Below are 12,464 nucleotides of genomic sequence, written 5' to 3'. Positions count from 1 at the left end.
CTCCTCTTATCACGAAACAACACAATCAAGGCACCATCATAACACTACTGCTGTTGTCACTGGTTGTACACCCGCTGCGCAAACCCGCAACCATCAACCAAAACAGCCACGTTCTTCCTCCTTTCGTCACCACTAACAGCCACGGAACACAAGTGTTTATCATCGGTCACCCCCGTCGTCTTAACCGGTACGTCTACCACAACAACGGCCTACCGAAACACCATAACGCTTCCGTCTAACGCTGCAACACAGTCCCGAACAGCCCTTCTTTTACGCATGCCCTCCACCGACCGACACACCCGCCGGCGGCGGAGGCTTCCTCCGATCTTCAAACCCGCTTCTCGAGCCCTAGGCTCTGATACCAAATGTTGGTTACAGGCCCCTCACTACACACTACCCTCACGTTTGTATGCATGAACCGGAAGAAACTTGCTACTGTATATTGATGAAAATTATGGGGTACAAAAAAAACTATAGCTACTCCCTATTTATAATAAACAAAAACAAAGAAATAATAGACACATGCAAAATAGAACTCCACGTTCAAAAGTCCACATGCATAAAATTCGGTCAATCACGTCCCCTTCAAACTCGTACAACTATGACCATTTCTTCATTTGAACCGTTAGCTAATGGATGACCCATTTAACTACCGAACCCGGTTCAGCTCCAACCCGTTAACACGTACCCGACCCATCAAGATTTTCCAACAAGTAATAAGTATGAAAATGAGGAGTCCTGTCAGTTCTCTCAGAGAGAAAAAGCCAGGGTATTCTTTGCAAACTGTGAAGTTTAAGTTTGATTACCTCATATGAATGTAAGTTTATGGTCAAGTTTTTGTCAAATAGGTTTAAAAAATAACTGTAATATGCCATTATGTGTGCCTTTTTTTCACTTTCATACTTCACTATGTTTTTTTATAATTTTTTTTTTGTGCTTTTTTTACATATTTTTGCATATTTTGCTTAGTGTAAATGTGTGGTCCAGAATGTTTTTCAAGTTTCTCAAGTAGGGTGCTCTTCTCTTAGGATCCCTACCCTATATATATATAGGGTTAGGGTAAAATGAAAACCTATACAAGTTGTGAGAACTTTAGAGCACTCGGTCTTACGAAAGGTTTTTTCAAAATTATTTTTTTACCAAAAATCCTAAAAAAATCAACCTTTCCAGAATTTTTTTTTTCATTTATTTACGACAGCTGTAAATGCCGTAAAAAGTGATGTCATGCTTATGTTATTAGATTTTTACAGCTGTGCATATCGGTTGGATCAGAAGGTCTGACCTAGAACAATTGCATACAGAAATAAGACAAAAGGTAGATTACATGAGCAATTGGTAAGAAAATTTCTTCAATCCTAAATGCTTATATGTGCTTCTAATAGTAAATCTGGCCTTTTCTTATATAAATCTGTTAATTTTATTAGATAATTGCTTATGTACAGTATATATGGATTTTTGCCAATGATAGAAGCACCCAGGTTGAATTTTTAAGTTCAATTTTGTGGTTTCTGTAGTTCATTTTAAAAGGAAAATAAAAGGAATAGGCTTTATTAAGATCTAAGGCTTATATGTGTTTAGAATTGACACTTTAGTTTTCAATTGCAACAGTTAGAATCAGATAATTAGGCTTTAGAAAAGTGATTAAAGTTGGAGATATGTCATTCTTCATATACATTTAAAGTCTATTTTATTGCAAAATATTTTAATTTCCTTTCCGACGCGACTCAATCTCCGACGCGACTCCGAAACCGGTACATACATTATGAGGTTTTGTTGGTAATTTTTGTAGATTTGTGTCGTTTGACCATTTGAGGTTTTGATTTCATGATGTTTGACTATTTTTAGTCAAAGACAAGTGTGGTTAGGGTTGCGGGTCTAGGTATGGGTTGGGTTTTTTTTAAGGTTGCCCCGATACACTGGTTGCTTACGCAAATAAGAAGTAGATGATAAGTTGGTTTACCTTTCATGTGTTAAAATTTATTTGTTTGCACCTTAGGACCGTGAAATATGGTTGATTTGGAATAATGTTTAATTGTGATGAAGAATTATTTTTTGATTTACTATCATTTTGCATTGTATTAGATAGGCGTGTTCATGTGTATTTACTTACTATGGTTCTTCTATTACAAAATGTTAACCTTTCACACAAACTTTTGTTGTAGGAGACTCATGACACGTAAGGCTCATGACTTTGTAGAAGACTTCGAGAGGCTAAAATTCGGCGAAAATCACTCTAAATTTCTCCCAAATTTAGTGTTCTTGTAAGTGGCTAAATATCATAAATTCGTATAATTGTTTGCTGTAACAGTAACGAGGTTAGACAGTTATAACAAGACATTTTTGACTGTTTTAGATTTTACACAGAGTAGTACTTTCTGCTTTATGATATGTACAGGAGCTATTCGCTATTGATAACTATGGTAACAAATGGTAATCACTAAATATTGGTAATTCAGTTTGGCCTCTTCAACGTATTACCGTTTTAGGGCTTCAAATTCTCATCAAGTGGTGTTTTTATCTGCAGGGGTGGCTACTGGAGGCAATTTGGTGCTTGTAAGTATTAAATTTTAGTTTCACATATCAACACATGAATCAAACTTGTTCAGTCTTAATCTAGTTATGTTACAGCAAACTATGCCACATCCCGAAAGATTGATGCTGTCTTCAACTCCAGCCAACATTAAGGATACAAATGTTCTAGGGCCACATTCCTTAGCTCAAACCATTCCAAGAACAACAGAAATTGCATCAAATGAGGTTATATTGGCCTTGGTGTGTGGTTCCTATTAGTTACAGTATTTTGAACCAACATTTCTTGGTAATGCTTGTTTGTATTGAAACTTACATATTTTTTTTTATGTCTTAAAATAATGAGGCAGCATGGTGGAGGCGTTTACGTGCCAGGCGTTGCCCAGAAATCTGGTACCCTTTGTCATGAAGAGCTTTCCCATTTATCCTTCATTTTGTTCCAAAAATAAGGAGGCTTCCACTAGTCAAGATGTCAATGCATGATTCTTCCCTTAATGGTAAAGGAAATGAAGATAATTATATAATTTCTCTCAGGAATCTATATGAACACCATGAACCTTGGAAAAACGATGATTCAAAAGGTAAACTTTATTTTCAACTGAATGAACAAGTCCCTCTTAAACTATGAATTCTCAACACATTTCAGTAAAAAGAAACATAGATACTTTACAAGAGATATTAATCACAAAGTTTAGTTAATCACATATTTTCATGGTCTTTAACAAGTGATGTTTTGTCTGCTGGAGGCGAATTACCAGTAAGCATGTTCTGCTAAAAAGAAACTACTTATGCTAGCCATGCAACTTCCGTTTGATATTAATTCTGTTGTTATATGTTACAGGAGATCATGACCAATACAAAAAATCCGATTATGTGTTCGCCTCCACTTAACATTGATGTTATAGGTACTGAGTGAAACCCGGTTAATCTCTTAACATCAAGCACTTAGTTAGATAGTTAGAATACATAGTTATATAGCGGTTATGAACTACAAGGACCAATATTGTCAAGAATGAAAGATGGTAACCACCACCTTTTACCGAAAGGGTGTGTCCCTCCCTCACACTGTTTTCGATCGGTACAAGGCAAAAGAAAAGAAGAAGGCACCGGTTGGAACGAATGGACAGGAAACAACGTGACTCTTCACGATTAATCACAGCCACACATTCAAGGGACGCGTCTATTCGCAAAGAGACACAACTCTTCACTCGTACCCGTTGAGAAAGTATAAATAGGATCGTATGTTTTCATTTGTAATCATACTCTCAATCGATTTGTACATACATTCAAGTTATTGTTTATTCAAGCTTGTTTAATCACGCTCATTCTAGAGATCAAAGATCATTTCGGGCCAACAAATTGGTATCAGAGCGTCAGGCTCTAGGCGTGGGAATCGCAAGGCATCGCAGGGAATTCGCGATCAGGTTTTAATTTCGTTTCCTAAATTCGCAAAATTCAATTCAGATTTTTTTTTATTTCGGTTCTAGGGTAATCGGTTGAACCGAAGGGTTGGTTAGGAATCTAGGGTTTGTTTGATTCCGGGGTTTAGTGTGAATTAGATTGTTTAGTTGTTTGATTGTTACACGATTCGGGTAATCGTGGGTTGTTGAGATCTATTGAAACCAAGAAAGTAAAAGTCTAGTAGAAGTGAAGATTGTCCGGCAAGAAGTCATGTCAGGAACACCCGGACAAAATCCAATAATAATACAGAAGGAAGGAAACTCTCTTTCCCAGTTTCAGTGTCCGATTCTGAAACCAACAAACTATACGGTTTGGGCTATTCGTATCAAGATGATTCTTGAAGCGAATGGTTTGTGGGAAACGATCGAACCGGCAGAAAATGCAATGATAGACACTAAGAAAGACAAGTCTGCAATTGCATATCTGTTTCAAGCAATACTAGAAGATGTTGTATTGCAAGTTGCAAGTTGTAAGACTGCAAAGGAAATTTGGGATAATCTAAAGGTTAGACACGTTGGTGTTGATCGGGTACAAAAGGCGCGTATGCATACGCTATTATCAGAATTTGAATTATTGCAAATGAAGGATGACGACACTATTGATTCATTTACCGCAAAGATTAATAGTATCGTTACCCGGGCAAATGAAGTAGGAACGACTTTGAGTCAACCGACTCTAGTACGCAAACTTCTAAATGGCGTACCGGATAAGTTTACTCAAATCGTTGCCTCCATGGAACAATACTCCGATCTGTAAACTATGACGCTAGAAGAAGCGGTCGGAAGGTTAAAGACATATGAAGAACGACTCAGGTTAAAGAAAGGAAATCAAGGAGAAAGCCAAGATAGGCTTATGTTCACACATCGTGATAACACCAGAGGAAGACAATTTGGAAACCGCGGTCGTGGTAGGTTTAACCAAACGCGTGGAAATTGGCGAAACAACGGAAATAGGCAAGGTCCCAGAAACGAAGGATCTACATCTAGATCTAGAAATGGAAATTCTAGAAATTGGAGGAAGTATGCAAGAACCGACCTAAGTAAGATCCAATGTTTTAAGTGTCAGAAGTTTGGACACTTCAAGAAGGACTGTTCTGAGAAATACGAAATACAAGAACATTCAAACCTCGTCGAGGAAGACGAAGCACCCATATTGCTAATGGCAATACAGGAAGAAAACGTTGTTCAAGAAAGGGTTCTACTAAACGAAGAACGTATAGAACCAACAAGTTACGCCTCAGTAGATGAAAGTCTATGGTACTTAGACAACGGGGCCAGCAACCACATGACAGGAGTGCGAAGTCACTTCAGAGAGTTGGATGAAACGGTGACAGGGCAAGTACGGTTCGGTGACGGGTCGCACGTAGAAATTAAAGGCAAAGGTTCAATACTGCTGGAATGTCTGAACCAAGAACAAAAGATTGTTTCACAAGTATACTACATTCCAAGTCTGAAAAGCAACATATTAAGCCCCGGACAACTTACAGAAATCGGTTGCAAAGTTGTTATGGACAGAGATCTACTGACTATCCAAGATCGAAATAGAAAGCTACTAATGCGAGTCAAGAGAATGAAGAACAGGCTGTACAAAGTCAAACTAAAGACTGGAAAACCAATCTGCCTGCTCTCAAAAACCGAAGACATAGCATGGTTATGGCACGCAAGGTTAGGCCAGTTACACTTCGATGGTATCAAGGAAATGACTCGTAAGAACTTGGTATATGGAGTTCCTCAAATAAGTCATGCTAGTCAAATCTGTGACGCATGCTTATTAGGAAAGCATAGTAGGGCACCATTTCCAAATCAGGCGAAGTTCAGATCTTTAAAACCTATGGACTTAGTCTATGGAGATTTGTGTGGTCCTATATCCCCACCAACACATGCTGGGAAGAAGTATATATTCTTACTTGTAGACGACTGTACTCGCTACATGTGGGCATATTTACTAACTTCCAAGGATCAAGCATTCGAAACTTTTAAGGAGTTCAAAGAAAAGGTGGAAAAGGAAGCGCAGACCAAGTTAAAAATGCTAAGGACGGATAGAGGAGGTGAATTCACATCCGCTGAATTCAACAAGTATTGCAAAACCAACGGCATAGCAAGACAGCTCACAGTACCGTATTCCCCACAGCAAAATGGAGTAGTAGAAAGGCGAAACAGGACGATGTTATCCACTACTCGCAGTATGCTGAAGGCAATGAACATGCCACAGAACTTTTGGGGTGAAGCAATACGACACACGATATATGTACTAAATAGGGCTCCAACAAAAGCCCTGGTGAACAAGACACCATATGAAGCATTGAAAGGAAGAAAGCCAAATCTGGAACACTTGAAGGTCTTTGGCTGCACGGCTTATGCTAAGGTACTACCACTTCAACAAAAGAAGTTAGATGATAGAAGTGCACCTATGGTTTACCTTGGAATAGAAGAAGGATCAAAGGCATACAGATTATATGATCCGTCGAAAAACAAGATATGTGTCAGTAGAGATGTAAAGTTCATGGAAGGTCAACCATGGAACTGGAATAGTTATATGGAAACGGTGGATTCAGGGAATCCTGAATTGACAAACTTTGTCATTCAAGAAGATGACAACCCACCAGAATTAGAAGAAAATGAACCAAGTAGTCCTGGTAGTAGCGGGCCACATCATGAAGATTCAGGAGTAGAACAGACAGAAGAACCAAACTCCTATGAAACCCCGCCAGCACACTCGTACAATCAGAACTCAGCAGGAAGTTCAAGCAGTTTATCAAGTGGAGGCCCATCCACCTCTGAAAGTACAACAGAAAGTATTAGTGACACTCCAGTAAAACTGAGAAGTCTCGAAGAATTATACGAAGAGACAGAGGAAATTCAAGTACATCCACATGAATTATTACTTGCTGAAGAAGAACCAAGGAATTACAAAGAAGCATCTAGTGACAGAAAATGGATTGAAGCAATGAAGGCTGAGTTAGACTCAATAAACAAGAATAACACTTGGAGATTGACGGAGTTGCCAAGAGATCACAAGGCAATAGGTTTAAAGTGGGTATTCAAGACTAAGAAAGAGGCAAACGGAAACATTGTCAGACACAAGGCAAGACTGGTTGCAAAAGGATATGTTCAGCAACACGGAATAGAATTTGACGAAGTCTTTGCACCAGAAGGATTTGTAAAGCCAGGAAATGAAGTAAAGGTTTATAGACTATCTAAAGCTCTGTATGAATTGAGACAAGCACCAAGAGCTTGGAATACGAAGTTAGATCAAACCCTAAAGTCGCTTAACTTCAAGAAGTGCACTTTAGAGAACGCAATCTATACAAGGACAAGTGAAACTTCTAGCTAATAGTTGGAGTCTATGTTGATGACTTGATAGTCACTGGAACATCAAAAAAAGGAGATAGATATCTTCAAATCTCAGATGAAGAACAAATTTGATATGAGCGATCTAGGATTGCTAGCATACTATCTGGGAATAGAAGTAATTCAAGCAGGGGGTGAGATAGGCATCAAGCAGACAGGATATATCAACAAGATACTCAAAGATGCCGATATGTTATCCTGCAATGACACAAAGACTCCCATGACTCCAGGAACTCAATTAACAAAGACTGAAGAAGGAGATCTAGTAGATGCAACACATTACAGAAGCCTGATATGTTCTCTCAGGTACTTATTGCATACAAGGCCAGATCTATGTTACCCAGTCAGTCTGCTTAGTAGATTCATGCAAGAACCAAAGGAACAACACTTGAAAGCAGTAAAGCAAATACTACGTTACATCAAAGGAACTAAAGAGCATGGAATCATCTACAAAAGGCAAGGAGGATGTAAGATCACAGGTTATAGTGATAGTAGTTTTGGAGTTAATACAGACAAAGGAAAAGGAACATCTGGTCTGGTATTCTACTTCGGAGAATCACCTATAACCTGGTGTACACAGAAGCAACAGACAGTGGCACTATCATCATGTGAATCAGAATTCATGGCAGCCACTGCAGCAGCATGCCAAGCACTATGGCTTAAAAGATTGTTAAGTGAAATTACAGGCTGGAAGGAAGAAAAGATAACACTCAGAGTAGATAATGTTTCAGCAATAGCACTCATGAGAAATCCAGTCTTTCATGGAAGAAGCAAGCACATTGACACACACTATCATTTCATAAGAGAATGTGTGGAAAACCAAGATATCACTGTGGAACACATAAGTGGAGAACTACAACGGGCAGATATACTAACAAAGGCACTAGCAAGGATCATGTTTGCTACAATGAGGGAACTGCTCGGGATTCAAGATTTGAAGCAACTTAAGGATGTTCGAGATTAGGGGGGTGAATGAAACCCGGTTAATCTCTTAACATCAAGCACTTAGTTAGATAGTTAGAATACCTAGTTATATAGCGGTTATGAACTACAAGGACCAATATTGTCAAGAATGAAAGATGGTAACCACCACCTCTTACCGAAAGGGTGTGTCCCTCCCTCACACTGTTTTCGATCGGTACAAGGCAAAAGAAAAGAAGAAGGCACCGGTTGGAACGAATGGACAGGAAACAACGTGACTCTTCACGATTAATCACAACCACACATTCAAGGGACGCGTCAGTTCGCAAAGAGACACAACTCTTCACTCGTACCCGTTGAAAAACTATAAATAGGATCGTATGTTTTCATTTGTAATCGTACTCTCATTCGATTTGTACATACATTCAAGTTATTGTTTATTCAAGTTTGTTTAATCACGCGCATTCTAGAGATCAAAGATCATTTCGGGCCAACACTGAACGGATAGATTCTGCAGTTCAAGCCCATCTAAGATTAATGGAATATTCAATTAATGAGGTATGGTCTTGCTTGCAGTTATATTAGTTTTGTGATGTTGTAAAATCTTTGACCACTCATTTTGAGTGCCTGAGAAAGAAAAGACTATATTTTATGTTAATCTTATGTGTAAATTTATCTCTTGACTGGCTTGAATGATTTTAAAATGGCTATTCAAAGTAGATTCGTACAGTGCTTTTTCATTATATGTCTATGGTTACTGTATAATGAAACCATGACTTCAAAATGTAAGATAGAAGGTGCTTATATTAGTGTATATCTTTATAGATTCTGTGAGTTCACAGTTTGCAAACTAATTCATTCTTTTGGTAATCAGCATATGCATCGTAACTAATTTTGCAATATTCACCAACTTGCAATAGAGTGGAAGGAAGAGGAAGCGGTTTGAAGAGTCTGAAGACGGAGAAGTGAATTCGGTTACTAGAACTGTACATTCATATGGTTCTTGTGGTAATCAAAATGATGGTGTTGATGTGAGTCTTTGTAGTGGATTTCATCAAAATAATGCACATCCTGAGTAACGTGTTGCAAGGTGAGGTGTAGTGTGGGATCAAATCTAATACATTAAGCAGTGTTGTTAATGGTGAGCATAGCGCTCGCTATAGCGTTTAGTGTGGCAATGCGATTATAGGTCACAATCTGATTATAGGTGCTTATATTAGTGTATATCTTTATAGATTCTGTGAGTTCACAGTTTGCAAACTAATTCATTATTTTGGTAATCAGCATACACTACAAGAAATTTGACCATTAGCGACGACCCCTTTACCGGCGACATCAAAGAAATCGTCGGTAAAAGCCCAATCCGCGTCCAGTCTTTAAAACAAATATCTGACCGTTGATCTTGTGTGCAATCTAACGGTCCATGTTTTATTGTAGCTTTAGGTGAAGAAAACCAAGGGCGGGCAAACCACTCACTCATTCCCTCCAACTCAATCCACCAGCCTTCCCCCAAATCCCACGACGCAGCCGGAGTCATCTCACCTCCTCAACCGCTTGCTCGCTGCACCACGTCTGCTGCACCACGTCTGCTGCACCAGGTACTTCCCCAAACCCTAGACTGACGCCGCACACTACGCCGGACCACCTCCTCTGTGCCGCTGCATACCTCGCCGAACCACCTCTTACGCCGGACGACCAGGTACTCTTGTTGTGCTTGATAGTCTCTAATTTGTATTATCTTTACAGATTTGTTGAGTTAAAATGTCAAATTTCTTTTAAATGTAGTATAGCAGGATATTATGTTGTTGTTGTGTTGTTCTTGAGTTAAATTAGAGGTTAATTGATGCATTTTTTTTAATAATAGGTTTAGAAAGTTGTTGAAGTTAGAGGTGCACAAATCGGGTTAGGGTTTGTACCCGAACCGGGTTCAAACTAGTTGGATTGAAGCTTAAAAAAGTCAAACCGGGTTGAGAGTGAAACTTAGTTGGATTCAGCCCGTGTTAGTGGTTTGTAAAACTGAACCCTATGAAACCAGTTCGGGTTAGGCCCTGCCCATCAAACAATCCTGGGTGTGTTTCGAGTAACCTGAAATCGAGGTCTTTTGCGTTCCCTTGGAGGGTTCTGGACAAGTCTTTGGGTAATGCACTCCAGGTGTTTGATGTTTTTTCAATTTTTGGGTTTTTATGTTGACTTTAATATAATGAATTATAATGTGTTTGGTGTTTTTGTTTTGTGAATGTTTATTGCAGCAATTGCAGGAAGCAGTCCTTGAAGAGTTGAAGCTCTAAAGAATGCCAAAATTGAGGTAGTGAAAGACACACCTGATTGGTAATTTACTTATTTTGATATCTCCTTTTTCTAATATAATGTCAAGGTGTCATGAGGAAATTTACCATACTTCAGGTTTGTATATCTCTTTTTTCTAATATAATGGTCAAGTTTGTAAAGTCTTTTTTGTTACTGCACATGTGATTTTTTACTTCTATGCACTTCTTATTCACATATTTGCCATATACCTGCCCCTCGGCCTGCGTATGACCTCATCGTAGAACATGCATCTTCTGAAATGGTTTGTTCACCTTTTCTTCTCGTCTCCTATGACCATATATATAAATATAAAAGTACACACAATTGTCATCTAACTGGTTATTTTACATTCATATGCTTTGAATCCTCTTTTCAGTTGCTAGAAATGTCAAAATGAGCGGTTCGAGTGGGTGTCAAACATGTAACTTTTTGAGTATGGGTTACAAGTCATGCCCGGTCTGGCTAACTAAACACTTTTTTTGTCCATTTCTTTTCACTTTTCAAAAGTTCATGTGTTAATTATGAATACGAAAACTATTGTTCATCTATAGATTTGAATATGATTGATGAATTTGTACATGAATTTGTTCAGGTAGTTTCAGACTTTTAAGTATACCTGGTTGAATAACATATCTTGCTCATTGAGACTATAAAATCTTAGGTAGTGTTCGTTTCGTGAAACGGGCACTACCTTAGTTTAGTTGTAGTTTGAATGCTAAGCTGCATTTTACGTTGTCCGGTTGGTTAGCAGTGTATTAGTGGGGTCTGCCGGTAACGGGTTCTCATGGTTACCGAAAAAAGAAAAAAAAGCTTAAAAGTTACTGATAATGTGGGACTTTTTTTGTTGGATTTTGTTAGGTGGCTTTGCTGCCCGGCTGCGGATATGGTGGATGGATCGAAGGTTCTATATTTTGAGCAAGTTAGTATACTACACTGAAACTATAACTTGAGTATTTTGCAATCTTTCATTATATAATATATATATAATGTTATGCAATATTTGAGTGTTTACTTTTGCATTTTTCAGGCATTTTGGAGAACTCCTCATAAGCCGTTTAGACAAGTATTTTACTTGTTTAGTTGTTTTTTTTATTGATTGATTTTTTTTTTATAGAATCTGGTTTGGATGTGTTATATCTCTCTTCCTTTCGGCATGCTTATTAAGGAGGTTAATCTGGTTTGGATGGGTTGGATCGTGTGGATATTAAACACAGAAGTTATAGTTTCCTTGTTTAATTCTTTATTTTATCATGAAGTTATACGAGCACAAAAATGATTCCATTTGAATGAAAGAAGATCAACCATCTTGATATTTTCACTGGCCATGTTACCATTGTTTTCATCTCCAAAGATCTTTCCGTTAATTATGTCTGACCGCTGACTCATTGCAGAGATTTTGTACGGTGAAGCCTTGCCCAAAAGAGATGAAATGTGACGTTGAGGTATGCAATATGACAATAACATTATTTTATTTTCTTGCAATAGAGGTGTATTTATTAGCCTTGTTTCAAAAATGCAAAACTTTTTCCAGTTTGCCCCATTATAAATACAACACTATCCATTTCAAGAAGGGTTATCATGGTGTTAAAATGTTAGGGATTATAACTTTCAAAAGTTTGTAAGTACATCAATACTAACAGCCATAATCTGTCTACTCTTATTATACAACAGATCAAAATGAGTCACTCTTGTCTAACTGCTAACTTAAAACGTGTCCAAATAGGCTGGTTTATTTTATTGCTGGCAAATGATGTCTTTTATGAAGATCGAAAGTTAAGCACGTATTTCTTGATGGGCCGCGTTTACGTTATGTTTATTTTAGTTAATGGGTCAGACTTTATTATTATGTTTAGTTTATTTCGGTTGGGCCGTAGGCCATGTTTGTCCAGGTTATGT

The 12,464-nt window shown here is 38.1% G+C and overlaps 1 long non-coding RNA gene across 2 annotated transcripts; it reads left to right on the top strand.

The window, feature by feature from the left end:
* Window positions 1–9,677: 9,677 nt before the first annotated feature.
* Window positions 9,678–10,587, top strand: LOC118492498. Of its 2 annotated transcripts, none has more exons than XR_004894025.1 (3): window positions 9,678–9,960; window positions 10,126–10,412; window positions 10,511–10,587. It is a non-coding gene; the product is annotated as an uncharacterized LOC118492498 (long non-coding RNA). The 2 variants fall into 2 exon arrangements; XR_004894026.1 differs by having other exon boundaries at window positions 10,126–10,398; window positions 10,511–10,546.
* Window positions 10,588–12,464: the final 1,877 nt, after the last annotated feature.

This window comes from Helianthus annuus, chromosome 5, assembly GCF_002127325.2.
Source record: "Helianthus annuus cultivar XRQ/B chromosome 5, HanXRQr2.0-SUNRISE, whole genome shotgun sequence".
Classification (NCBI taxonomy): domain Eukaryota; kingdom Viridiplantae; phylum Streptophyta; class Magnoliopsida; order Asterales; family Asteraceae; genus Helianthus; species Helianthus annuus.
The sequence above is the reverse complement of the archived record's forward strand: the minus strand, read 5'-3'. Positions and strand labels throughout refer to the sequence as shown.